Here is a 15,253-nt window from a genome sequence, read left to right as displayed (position 1 = left end):
ACGAGGCTAATACGGTCGTTTTTCGGCTTAAAAATGAAATTTATATAAAACCGATTTAAAAACTTTAAAAACTTAAACCATGACATTTATTAACTTAAAACATCATATCATTAATTATTGCGCATCTTTTTCGGCTTGATCGCTCATCTCTTGCTCGGTTTGGTATTAAAGGTTTCGTTTAATGTACCGACGTACCATTAAATCGAAATTCTTTTTCTGTGCCGTACTTTACTTATCCCGAAGCATTAATGCTTCGTAACATCACTAAATGTTATAGATACCGTCTATAATTGAACCCTCGATTCGTTCGGGTTTCAATAATTATCGATCGATTAATCGCATATTCAATGCGGTGAATTATATATTCACGTACAATCAATACAATGAACCATGTATTCTCGTATAACTACCATGGTAACTCATGTACCCGACATTAAATATGACGTAACTATCGTCTACCGGTTAGGGTATCCCTGGTTTCGTCGGAATCGTTACATTTTGTTATAAGAGAATTCTGCAAGATGCAGATGATCATCCCAGCTCCCTCTAAAATCTAACACACAAGCACGTAGCATATTCTCAAGGGTTTGGATAGTCCTTTCAGACTGCCCATCTGTTTGAGGATGATACGTCGTACTGATGTTCAGTCTTGTTCCCATAGTTTCATGGAACTTCTTCCAGAATCTCGAAGTAAAGCGAGTATCTCTATCAGACACGATCAATAACGGAACTCCATGTTTAGTCACAACCTCTGTTATGAACACATTTGCTAACGTTTCCAACGAGATGGCCTCTCTTATTGGCAGAAAGTGAGAACTTTTCGTCAAACGGTCCACAATCACCCAAATGGTATCATGATGTTTAGCTATACGAGGTAGCTTAGTTATGATGTCCATGGTGATGTGTTCTCATTTCCATTCAGGTATCTCCAAAGGCTGTGTCTTCCCAAAAGGCTTCTGGTGTTCAGCTTTGACTTGTAAACAAGTTAAGCACTTACTAACATAATCTACTACATCATTCTTCATATCCGGCCACCAATAATCTATCTTCAGATCTTGATGCATCTTTGTGGATCCCGGATGAATCGAGTATCTTGACTTGTGAACTTCATCTAAGACTCGACCTCTAAGATTTCCATGGCGTTGAATCCACATACGGTCAAACCTAGTCTTAACACCGTGAGTGTTTTCCATCAGCTCATCTTGTTGTCCAAAAATTCTTTCCTTCTTCATTAACCTTTCATTTGTAAGCACTTCAAATTGTGCCTTGATGATTTCTCCGAAAAGATCTGAGTTAATAATCAACTTACAAGACTTCACTGTTGCAATGACTTCTTCATTTTTACGACTTAGCGCGTCGCCGACCACATTAGCCTTACCGGGATAGTACTTGATATCACAGTCGTAGTCCTTTATCAACTCCAACAATCATCTCTGCCTCATGTTCAGCTCTTTTTGCTCGAAGAAGTACTTCAAACTCTTATGATCAGTGTAAATAGTACACTTAGTACCATAGAGGTAATGTCTCCATATCTTGAGAGCATGCACTACCGCTGCAGCTCTAAAGCATGTATCGGGTAAGTACTCTCGTGAACCTTAAACTGTATGGATGCATAAGCTATTACTTTTCCTCGTTGCATCAACACGCAACCTAACCCACTATGCGAGGCATCAGTACAAACAACCAAATCCTCGTTACCATCGGGTAGAACAAGAATTAGAGCTTGTGTGAGTCTTTTCTTCAATTCCTCAAAAGCTTCTTCTTGGAACCTTTTCCAATTGAATACTACATACTTTCGAGTCTTACTGGTCAACAGTGTGGCTACCTTGGAGAAGCCTTCAATGAATCTCCTATAATAGCCAGCCAATCCTAAGAAGCTGAGTATATCAGTCGGGCTTTGCAAAGTCTTCCAATTCATTCTCACCTTGATCTTAGCTGGGTCCACAGTAATCCCTTCAGGATTGATTATGTGACCTAGAAACCGCACCTCACGCAACCAGAATGCGCACTTCGAGAACTTAGCATACAGTTTCTCTTACTTCAAAATATCCAACACTTCTCTTAGATGCTCAGCATGGTCAAACTCGCTCTTAGAATAAATCAATATATCGTCAATGAAAATGATGACTGTCTTATCTAACATCGGTCGAAATACCCTATTCATCATATCCATAAATGTTGTGGGAGCATTCGTTAGACCGAACGACATAACGAGGAATTCATAGTGTCCATATCGCATCTGAAACGATGTTTTAGGGATGTCTACCTCTTTCACCTTCAGCTGATGATAGCCTGATCTAAGGTCTATTCGTGAGAACCAACTCGAACCTTGTAGTTGATCAAACAAATCATCAATCCGTGGCACCGGATATCTGTTCTTCACCGTAAGTTTGTTCAACTCACGATAGTCTACACACATTCTCATACTTCCATCTTTCATCTTAACAAACAACACCAGTGCGCCCCACGGGGAACACTTGGTCTTGTAAAACCTTTATCGAGGAGTTCTTGTAGTTGGGACATCAATTCTTTCATCTCAATGGCACCAGGCGGTAAGGTGCTTTCGTGACGGCTGTGCTCTTGGTATTAAGTCTATCTGAAATTCTACCTCTCGCTCCGGTGGCAACCCCAGAAGGCCTTCAGGGAACACTTCTGGATTGTCGCGCACAACAGGAACAAATTTTACTTCTTTCATCTCGGCCGTAGCTTTGACAACATACGCCGGTAGACACCACACCACCGTCTTAACAAACCTTCGGCTTTTATCATCGAAATGACATTAAGCCTTGAACTTTCTTTATCACCATAAACCGTCACCGTACCACCATCCAAGGAATTTAACCTTATCATCCTACTCTTACACACTATCTGAGCCTCAAAATCAGATAGCCAATCCATTCCCAAAACCACATCGAACCCTCCTAAGTTCATAACATATAGGGTAACAGGGAACTCATATCTCTCTAACTCTATCTTACAATCCTTAACCATTCTTGATATTCTAACTGAGGTCTCACTTGTGATTTCTACTTTAAAGGTTTCAGGCACACGACAACATTTCATCTTTTCTAACTTACTAAACGTCGTAGCTACAAAACTTCTATTCGCACCTGAATCAAACAATACTGAAGCAGTAATACCGTTTACTAGAAACGTACCTGTAACAACATCCGGGATCTACTTGGCTTACTACTGAGTTAGCATGTAGGCTCTAGTCCTTGGTCTAGCTTGCTCAACATCCTTTCTCTCATTTCCTCCAGCTTCACCACCCGTACAAGCCCTTGCTAAGTGATATGTCTGCCCACACCTATAACACGTGGGCTTTGCATGGAAATCCTGAGCAAAATGCCCCATCTTACCACATTTGTAACAAGTGTTCGACCCTATCCTGCATTCCACACCATGGGATTTCCCACACTTATGGCGCACATCAAAATCGTGCCCCACTTGCCCTCACCAGCGTGCATCTTCCTGCAAGTCTTACCCGACTTCTTCTCCCACACTTTCTGTCGCTTACCTCTAGGGTTCAATGATTGGGTACTGGGTCGCTTGGCATGAACAACCCATTTCTTTTCTTTCTTCTCTTCCATCACCACCACATCCTCCACAATCAGATCATCATAAACCATCTCTGCGAGTTCAACAGCAGAGTCGAATGTAGCGGGTTTATTGGTCTTGACTAAAGTGCGGACGTTGTGTGACAGTCCTCTTATGTAGCACTTGATCCTTTTTGCTTCAGTATAAACAATGTCGGGAACCAACCTCGACATGCGGTTGAACTTAGTGGTATACTCGCGGTGTGTCATCTTTCCCGCCTTCAGATTCAAAAACCTTATCTCAGCCCTCTCGACTTCAGCATCAGCACAAAAACGTTTAATGACCATCTCATTCGGGTTATCCCACCTCATAGCTTTAATTTCTTCTTGAGTCTTCCTCTACTCTACCGACTCCCACCAGTACATAGCTTCATCTCCGAACGACTGGGTAGCATAACCCACTGCTTGGTCAGGATGACACTCGCTTATTCAGATAACCTTGTCCATGGCAGTTATCCATTGGAGGGTAGCGATTACATCCCCCAAACCAGTTAGCTTTGGCGCGTCAGAACCTTTGAATAACTTGTAGTTACACCTGCCTCGGCCTCTCTTTTTGTCATCAGCATTCACAGACCTAACCTCACTCGAGTCACCTTTCTCTCTCTCATCATCCTTCTTACCGTTCTCTCCTGACCTCTCAGCAGTCCTTGCATCGCTTTCAGCAGACTTATCAGCTTGCAGGTTCTTCACTACAGTAGCTACAGCTTGAGCAATGGCGGCCTGAACCGCATGATCAAGTTGATACCCCTCATTGTTGCTCGGATTCTCTCCATATGCACTTCCTTCTTCCATTATGTTAGTAACTGACGCTACAGAAGGTTCCCAGGTAATGCATGGCCTACCACGACGTCCCGTACGACCTCCTTGACCAACAAGGATAGTAAGGCTAACAAGTAGTAACATGGGCCAGCTGTGATTAGCTGATCACATTACTTTCCGTGTCCTACACACTTCCCTTTGTGAATCCACTTGTGATGGATTTTACTTTTAACAGTTAGACAATCAAACATTTCATATAATCAAATACTCCAATCTCTAGCAATTAAGCTAACTTTCTTACACATGAAATTAATCATGTACTTTACTTTTACTTAGCTGGCTTGAGCGACACATGGCTTCCTTGAACTGGCATTTTCTTTCTTTTCTTACTTATGTCTCATTCTCTGTTCGAGTCTAAGCATGTTGGATGCTTAATTCTCTCGAACTTATGCTCTGATACCAACTTGTAAGGCCCCGATCCCTGTGCCCTACTTTAGCGTTTTATTTACTCATAAATACAGTTCTGAATATCAGAGTTAATTAAAAACTTTTCGCGGAATATAAAACTTCAAACATATATTACATACTCAGTCAAATCCTTCCAAAACAAAAAATTTTTGTCTTGAAACATACTTTAAAAGTCATTTTATCACATCACAGCATTCTTCTCAAGATGCCAGTATCTTCAGTCCAATGCCATGTGTCTTCAATCAAGCGAGCTGCCTTAGCCTAATCACCTGCGTGCGTACTAAAAGTCAGCTACGCTAAGTGAGTTCTTGTTACTCAGGTAACATACAATACATTCACATACTCACACATATATATATATATATATATATATATATATATATATATATATATATATATATATATATATACGTATCCGAAGATACATATTCATACTTAGCCTATTACATTTCTTTCATTCATACATACATACATACTTTCATCCATACATATACGTTTTAAATAGCATTTCGCTCTATAACCTTCGTAGATATTATTAGGGTATGATCCCTACATTCACAGATATTATTAGTGCATGTTACCTACATTCGTAGATATTATTAGGGTCTGTTCCCTACATTCTGTCCGTCTGTCCGATAACCATACATACCTTTCATTATATAAGAATACTTTTGTACATACTCATTTCATTGCGTACTTCCATACATACTTATCGCATATTAGACATACTACACATTACTCTCCCTGACGATACATGCAATATCAGAAGATCGTTCATGGACCAACAAGCATTCATTCTTAACGCTCATACCATATTATCACATTAATCATCATAGCAGACACTTACCATTTAAGGTATGTGTATTAACATTCACATGGAGTATGCACACAACCCTAAAAACGTAACAAGGAAGTGGGGCTAGAAACTCACCTGAGCTCAGTTCCTTTCGGAGTTAATGGTAACTCCTCTCTTTAACTAAGTGCGGCTAACTGTATAACAATTACACGTATCAATTAACTATCACTACCCATATCATACTTCTAGTTTAATATAACCCTCAACGAACAGGGGTATGGGGGCAGGACCCCTAGAAGCGGGGTCTAGGGGCGGCAACCTCTAGCTGGGGTCGAGCAGCCAGGTCAGCTTGGAAATATTTTATTTCATTAAAGGTCCGTTACTAAAATTTCATCAACAACCAATTCTCATTAAATATTTAAGTAATAATTTATTCTGGGCAAGAACCATTGGCTATCCCATTCGTTATGACGAATGGTTAGATTCGTGTCTTAATGAAAAGAACGAATGAATAACGAATGAATAAGGCCATTCATGATATCCTTGAGACGAATGAGAGGCTCATTCGTCACGGGAGCATGCGAATGTATCTATAATGAGTGGGTTGATTCGCTATCTGATCATAACGAATGAATGGGTAACTAATGGGCAAGATCATTTATGATCTCCATTAGACGAATGAAGGGTTCGTTCGTTACGGAAGCATATGACTGTGACTTATACATTATGAAAGTTCAGCGAATGGCTGGCGAATGAGTATCAGTCATATCCAACTTTGACCTAATTCGTCAAAGTCAAAATTGATATGAACAACGATGGTCAACAGGCAGAAGATCTGCAATTGACCCTCAAATCACGATGTAACAACACCTGATTGGCATCAATCTACTCGTGATCACAGCGCCTACATACCCTAATCATCCAAACATCACGTTTTAAATGGTGTGTTTGATTGATATATATATTACGGTTCTTCATACTAACAACTAACCATCACACGTTAACGAATTTCAACGAAAATCATCCCGTTTGATTAGTATTTATCATTTGTAAACAGATCTAGGAATATTAATCGAGCTGAACAAGTTTTCGTTATAGAACGTACCTTAAACGGATTGGTTCTAAAGAACACGATCTAGTCTTGATGTATGTCTTGCTAGTCACAACGCTCTAACACTAACAATCTCGGGTCTTTACTTTCAGATCTTGGTCCGAGATGAATGAGGGTGTTTGTGTGTGTTTTGAAGGTGTAGGCTATGGTGTAGATATGGATAAAAATGGAAAGGATTAGGGTTTAAATGGGTATTTATACTCTCTTAAGCCCATGGACCTAAGACCCATTTCATCCCTTATTCCATCTTTTAATGTCCAAGCCAACCCTCTAATAGTTTATTTATCTAAACTAGATAATATCGCATTATAAAATAAATGAATTTTCCTTTATTATTATCATCGAAAGTATGATGTTATATGAGAAATTAGTCGACACTAAGAAATATCTTCATTACATATGTTTCTTTGCTTTGAAGGTTCCTAATTTTATTTTGTAACCCTCAAGTTTACATATAAGACTAAATAGTCCCTCAAGTTTACATATAAGACTAAATAGTCCCTTAAGTTTACTTATAAGACTAAATAGTCCCTCAAGTTTTCTTGCTATATTTTCTTTTTCTCTGCCTCATATGTAGTTCAACGATAATTCACCAAATATAGATATAAATATAATATACACATATATTGTAATAATAATTATAATGATAAGGTTGAAGCTTCGCTTACGCATCTCACATTTTAAACAATCGTTTCTCTTTGCTAAATGCTCAAGTAATGTTTATATTCAGAGAATTATTATTTAATATTTCATACCCACTCCTGATGTTAGGATTGTAGTTTTCTTCTTTGACTCTTTTTTCTAAGATGGCGTTTTTGATTTTTTGGCATGGAAATTTGGCGGGTGTTATAGCTGCCAAGTGTATAGTTTCAATTTTACAATTTCATTTTCTGAATGATAAAATGAAAAATATACTACTGGTGAAAACTGAACTCACTACCATACTTTTAAAATGTTTGTGACTTACCAACTCAACTAGGATGAATTGATGTTAGCATTCCCTTTTTCTTAATTGGTATAGATTCACAACCTTCCATTTTGATTTCTTTTAAAATACAAATACAAAGTATTCTTATTAATCTACGTATTTTAGAAAATTATTTAAATCTTATCAATCCATAAGATATGTTATTATGTATATTATTAAATCTAACTTTTTTATTTTATTTTTATAACCACTAATGCATCACACGGGCTCTATCATAGTTTGCTAATATAGTATTTAAATTGTTTATTATGTTAACAACATTAAGAAAAGAGAAAATTCGCAAATTGTCCATTCTCTTCTACCAAGTCAAAGAAATATCCAATATGTTCCAAGAATGTCAATCATTATTGTAAGGCAAAAAATTGTGACTTGCGATATCAACGTGGCAAAACTCGTTATAATATTATGGTTAATCAATTGGTTACAGTTGGCTAATCTTTGATGTCAATTACCTCTCCCAAAAGCTTAATCTTCTTAGTATTCAAAGGTTGGATGAATAAGATTGATTCCTTTATTCATGGTGGTTTAAGGAAGTGGTTGGAGAGTATTGAATGCTCCTTGAAGGGGTGTTCAAGTCCATTAATCGAAGGAGAAGATCATTCAATTTATAGCCTGATCAGACCCTTAAGGCACGGCCGTTCTAAGCAAGGAATGACCGTGTCGCCATTTTTGTCCTGTTGCATTAATTTTCCATGTCAGATCGTACAGCTCAAGGGTAACACAGTCATGTTAAGCAAGGCACGACCGTGTTGAGTTCCACAACAGTCCACACTCCTCATGTTTTGTCTTTTTCTCTTGTATTGAAGGCATGACCGTGTTTTGCTTCAGAACCTTCTATTTTGTCTTTTCTTATTGCTTTTGATAACATGGGGTGTGTCTTGGTTAATATGGTCATGTCTTGATTTCCTGATTTTTATCTTTACTTCGTATGCTTTAGGCATGACCATTTCTTGATTCACCGTAGGGTGTGTTGAGTTAGCTTTAACTTTCTATCTCCGTTTTTCTTCGTATTTCAACTTGTTTTGTTCCTTGGGACTATATTTACTTATAAATAGAAATTATAAACATTAGTGGTTATTTATTCTAATACAGTTGTCAAAATTATACTTATTTGGATATATTTTAGTACTGAAAAGATGTTAAATTTCTTATATATCAGTTCCCAACTTATTTTTTGTTACCTCGACGTTTTTTCCAGCCAATTAATGAAGTCCACCTCTCCACTTTTACTCTAGTTTTGACGGGGTATCTTAATAAAAGGATGGTGGCGACGTTGTTGTCTTCAAGGTGTCCTCGTAAGAACCGACGGTCTTGGAACATCTTTTCTTGAAACCAACAGTATTATTATTCCACCATGTCATTGTTGGAACAGACCGTATTCCAGCAATAAATATGTAGCTCTTGTGTATTATGACTTGTGCGAAACTAATGGGATATAATAAGTTAGGCTCCGATGGGGGACAAATTATATCCAATACCGTCGCCGCCATCCTTTTATAAAGATACACCGTCATAACATAAAATAAGCTTAGAATCAACTGTATAATGGTGGATATTCTTGGAACATCTTTTGTTGAAGGATATATATTTGACTTCGTAAAAGAGAATAGACAATTTAATGATTTTCCATTAACAAAAACACAGAGAATAGATCTCAATAAAAATTAACACCAGTAAAACTTCTTTATTATGTTGATAAACCGTTAACTATAACTAAAAAACCAAAGTCCATTAGGTGTAATAGAAAAATACTTGGTGAACTTTTGTTTTTAGTTATATTTTACGGTTTAATATTATTTCTTCATTAACTTTTTTATCGGACCTGTTTTGACCTTTTTTCTACGGGTTCGATGCCAAAATACACTAATATATAACACTAAAATAAAATTTTGTACGGGTTCAGCCGAACCCATTCCCCTAAGGCTAGCTACGCCCCTCTCCCTCACACATAATATTCATGTATTTGTAAGTGACAAAACGTCATAAAAATGAAGTCTATTTGGTTGGTAATAAACAAAGGTGTGTGTTTGGGTGCAAGTAGAATTAAACTTTATTTGATGTTTCATGTGTTTGGGTGCATGTAGAATTCAACTTTGTTTGATGTTCATAGTTATGTAATTACATTCTTATCTCAAAATCCAATTTCTTTTTTTAACGACAAATTTCTTTTAAACTTTGCCGTTCGTAAGGCTTGAACACAACTATGGCATTTGATGATAGAAACTTTTTAAAAAAAAAAAGATATATAAAAATTAATAAAGAATATAATCAACTTATATTCTACACAGTACACTAATTAATTTACAAATATTAAAAAATCAAAAATTTTGTGGGTTGGACTCTATCTATATGTCGTTTTTCTTCCCACACCTTACTTGGATGGCAAGTTTCTTTACTTTTTCTTGAACACAAGAAGGATCACCGGTCGATTCACCCAAAACTGCCCTATCGATTGGTACTCTACAACTACTCTTCCCCAAGCAAGCCTGTATTTAGAACCGGGGTTATATGTTAAGAACCTTATGTAAAAAAATAATCAGAATTTTGTATAATATATATAGTGAGTGAGGGGGTCTTGTTTTACCTTTTCAACAACTTTCTTGGAGGCTTGGCTTGACATGTTCCTTGCATATAACTACCACATGATCCCCAAGGATTGCCAAAGCCCACAAATTGGATTTCCTTGATGAATTTATCAGGGTCACAAGTAAGCTGAGCTGAAGGCTTGGACTTCTCGGCCGCGGGAGGCTTGAAAACACCGTTTTCTATCTTCCATGAGTCGAGATTCGGTGGATAGTCTTCGAGCATAAAGCTACAAATGACATCCCGATTCACGGTGTTGATCACAATACCGTCTATTGATCCACTACTCTCCTCATACACAACCAAAAGGTTATTCTTTGGTTTCAAATATGATCTTGGGACGTGATACCTAAAATGACAATACACATAACGTGTTAAAATTGTAGTAATTTAGTTTTGATCCGGCCATCTGATCAGTTACAATGCTTACTCGGTTTGTGAAGGCGCTCCTAGTGGCGACCGATAATTGTCCCAATAACGACCAATGCTATAACCATTGATCCAAATTACTCCTTTGCCCATTCTCTCCATCTTGATCGCTACCGGATTGTTTCCTTCCGGGGCTTGAAAACGCGTCTACAACATGAAATTTCATTCAACTCGATCGCTTGTTAAGCTAATTTGTCGAAATTGATACGTTTACACGTCACTACAAGAAGGGGAATCCTTATATGTTATACGTACCTTATACCATGTAATAGGTGTTCCTGGTCCGCTTGCCGGGGCCCATTTTACTTTCTTCGATCCTTCTTCAGTGAATAACCGGTGAGCTTCTCCCTCGACGCCAACCTAAATACATGACAAGTTTAGTGCATACTATATATGTATAACATTTCCTTTGTATTTTAACTTGTAAAGCATGTTTATATATGCAACATATACATACCCTATGCCCCCATTGGTTAAGGGTGATATCAAGAGTCCCAGTACTCATACCCTGCAGTATAACGGCTTGAATACCCGCAAACCTCTTCTCCATATACGCTCCACTGTTCTTCACTCCAGAAAAATCAACGAAAAAAAGGTTAAAAAGTGCATGCCACATGATCGATAATTCAATACATTATCGATCAATCTACATACAAGCAACATCATCTTATGATAAATATTACCGGTAGTCCAACTGTCATTGCCAAGATCGATATATGATTGATTCCGACCTTTAGACTCACGGGTTTGGAGAATGTAAATGATTTTTCTATGAAGCTCCCATGTCCAAACCCTAAATATATATAATTTTGCATTGTTGTTAATAGTTGTATATAAAGGTTACGTTATATATAGATCCACCTCACCTATATATTGTCCGTTCACAAATGCTAATATAGCATCTCCAAGACTTTGAATTCGAATAACCGGCAAGATATCCGCTCGCATGGGTAAATCATCTTTATCAAGATTTAAGCTCGTACTATACCACATATAATCGGTGGTGTCTTTAGTCATGCCTGTGAGTTCCAATGGTGATTTACTTTGAATCGATAAGTCGTGATATGTTGGAATAGATTCTCTATAGGTTTCCCATTTGAAGTTGTTGGCTCTTTTTGAAGGGACAAAGGTTCTTGAGTTATGTTGCGATGTGATCTGTTCTTGTTTTATATATTAAAGTTAGTTTCACTATTAGATGCTTTAATTCTTTATGAATGACGATTAAAAACACTCACAAGTTCCGTGTTAAACATGATATTTTTGCAATCGGGAAGGATGGTGACGGATCGTCGAGAAAGGAAATATTGTTTTCCCCTAAAATCAACGGTCCGATGAACTTTTTTGTGCCGGTTGCTCAAGAAAGCCGCACAAAGCTTGCTTTCGGGTTTCTCATAAGTCACAATCTACAAAGCAATGCAGGTGTATCATTGAACGTTTACGTTTAGCTAGTGGACTGTCATATCATCTGGTTACCAGACCACAAAGATTAAGTATGCAAGATGATGTTACAAAAGTTGCTTACCTGGACAAATTTGTTAATATCTTGTACTTTACGAGTACCCGTAAGAAAGAGGTTCTTTGTCAATTTAAAATTCTTGTGAAGGTCTCTAAGATGACTCCATTTGGGTTCTCTTATCAACCCTAAAATAAAAACAAAATTTATCTACACATAAATAAATAATATCAACATGGGACATAAATAAATACTATTTATTGGACAATAACTGTTAATTTATAATCTTTGATATCTTTATAGAATCAAATTATATAGTTTTATTTATATTAATTGTAACAATTTCTTAGTTTTTTCAAATTTAAACGTATAAAGTCATAAACAACCCATTTATGAAGTTGAAAATGCTCACCAAATTCGTCAATGGGAGCTTCATCGTAGTAGCGAGTGGTCACAAATGACGAGCTAGTTCTTCCAAAGTTGGTTCCTCCATGATACTAAAACATTCAAAAGGCTAACAAAGTTATGATAGATTTTTATTTTTGTTTAGAATAACAGGTGACTCTGTGACTTCGATTCTTACCATGTAGTAATTAGTCATGCTTCCATTATTTATAAAGAACCGAGCAACCGAGAATGCGATATCTTCGGCTGCTCTTTGAGATGGCGGATCACCGAAAACCCGGTATCTGTAAACCCGACAAAAACATAAATTACAATTTGGACCCTAAAAATTGACATGAATTTGTCAATTGAAAAAAATATATATTATAAACTTACTGGGCTGTCCAGTTTTCAGTCCATAAAGATGGCTTGTCCGGGCCATTTGGGCCAAGAAACGTATCTGCACAATGCCTTCCATTGCATGTACTTATCTACGCCCAATAATAAAATTGTTATCCATTAAGAGAACGTAAAAGTTTCAAAGTAACCAATTAAGGGGAAAAAAATGTTTATTTTGATCAAATTTGTAAAAACAACTGATTATTTAGAAGGTGAAATGGTTATATTTAAAGAAAAGAAAACCATTTTAAAAAATTAATTGGTTAAACAAAATAGTTATATCTTTAAAAAGTTAGTTGAATATTGTCATTTTCATAAATTTCCCTTGAATTTACCCATGGCATATCTCATAGTCAATCTCAAATTCGACTCAAGAACTTACAACATTTGAAGGAGCATCCTTTTGCTTGCACATTATCCACGGGACATTAAGATACAAAGCCGTCGCCATGTCTGCTGCCCACTTGACATACTGCACGCCTTTTTCTTTGTATGTTTCTTGGACATGATTATACTCGTTTTCAACCTGCAGATCACGCACTAATTAATCGTTGCAATATAATTGTTTAGATAACACGAGCTTGAAATACCTGTGCCATGATGATAGGACCTCCTTGAGGTGCAAACAACTTCTCCGCCTTCATCATATTTATCATAAACTCGATGTATCTTTTCATATGTTTCTAAAGAAATTGGAAACATTATTTGTTATGTAAAAATCATGAGCAAAAAACCTTGATAGTTATACATGATATGACCAGAGTGTTCATACTCCATAAACCTTTGAAACCAGCTTAACCGTTATAATAGAAGAAAAGAGGTTGATTTGATGTTCGATTCACACTTCAAAACTTGAGTGTGAGTAAATCACATGAGCCATTTACTATTCAAGCCAAAGATTATAAAAACAGTTCAACTTGACCGTCTAGTCGCTTTGATTTTCAAAAGTCATACTTAATGATCAAGCCGGATATTTTTTTTGTCAAAATATGTTGAACCAAACCGTGAACAACCCTCCTTAAACATGTTTTTAAGGCGAATACTGACCATGTATGGTTCGTTATAGGAGCGGAATACAATGTTGGGGATTTCTCTTAGCCAGAATGGAAGTCCTCTGAAAAATATATACAGTCAAAAACAAGATTTATATAAATTAAATTCAACTAAATTAACTAACTTAAGATAAAGTTTATCATACCCAAGATTCCATTCTGCTTGAATGAAGGGTCCAAGTCTTAGTACTACATACATCTTATTTGCAGCAACCAATCTGATGAACTTCACCAAATCATTATTTCCTGTAAAATTATACTACCAAAAAAAGATGAAATAAAATAAGTTTTCATAATTAAATTTCAAATAATAGTAACCAAATAAGAAAAAAAAACTAAGTAGAGTGTAACATTTAAACGTTAAAAAAAAACTAAATATTAACCTGGCCTTGTCGAGGCTCATGTGCATTCCAAAAAACATATGTTGCAATGGTGTTTAATCCTCCTTCTTTTGCCATTCTTATAATATCTGGCCACATCTAATTCATAAACACAAACAAATTATTAAAGTTATAAATACATATTAATTGTAATTGTAATCAATAATAATCTATAATGTACCTCGGGAGTGCTTCGAGGATAATGAATGGAACCCGAGAATAAAAGTATCGGGTTCCCACCAACAATAACAGACTTGGCATTGTATGTGACAGGTCCGGGGGTGTATTCGTTGTCGTCCATATTGGAAGAAACAGATATCAATGTGATGGAGATCAAGAGGATCATGAATGCCAACCGGCTTCTCAAATCCATTTTTAGGATAAATTTTATGTTTGTGATGACAAATTTAAATACTTGATCATCGGGCCACGGGGTTTTCAGGAAGAAGAAGAAAAAAATGGGAGATGTTGGCCATAAGATTAAGGTAGAAAACGTGTAAATTGAATAGTTCGTTATTATTTGTAAGATATTTGGTATAAGAGAGACAAATGCGGTTATCACAAGGTGAAGAGGTAGGTCCCAGCAGGGCCCATTTGGACCCACAAGACTCACCTTGAAGAGGGACGTCTGCGCAAAGACCAACTGGTTCCGCAGGACCCACCATGCTCAGAGAGATGAAGACCTTACGCGCAGTACGCCAGCTGTTCCCGCAGGAAAAACCTCCCAATGGTGAAGTACCCCGCCTGTTCCCGCAGCTGCGGATACAAGCCATCAGGGAAGGCTACCCGCACTAATAGCAAGGCTACACGCACAAGGCACTAACTCTCAATAATTCAGTAATGTCACCTGAAGAA

The 15,253-nt window shown here is 37.0% G+C and overlaps 1 pseudogene; it reads right to left on the bottom strand.

Moving 5' to 3' along the window:
- Positions 1 to 9,995: 9,995 nt before the first annotated feature.
- On the bottom strand, positions 9,996 to 14,783 carry LOC143563756 (beta-galactosidase 14-like; annotated as a pseudogene).
- Between the last annotated feature and the right edge of the window lie 470 nt (positions 14,784 to 15,253).

This window comes from Bidens hawaiensis, unplaced genomic scaffold (assembly GCF_021521415.1).
Source record: "Bidens hawaiensis isolate Kalapana, Puna unplaced genomic scaffold, B.hawaiensis_p1.1 tig00000097_1, whole genome shotgun sequence".
In the NCBI taxonomy this organism is placed as follows: Eukaryota; Viridiplantae; Streptophyta; class Magnoliopsida; order Asterales; family Asteraceae; genus Bidens; species Bidens hawaiensis.
This window is presented reverse-complemented; position numbering and strand designations above follow the sequence as displayed.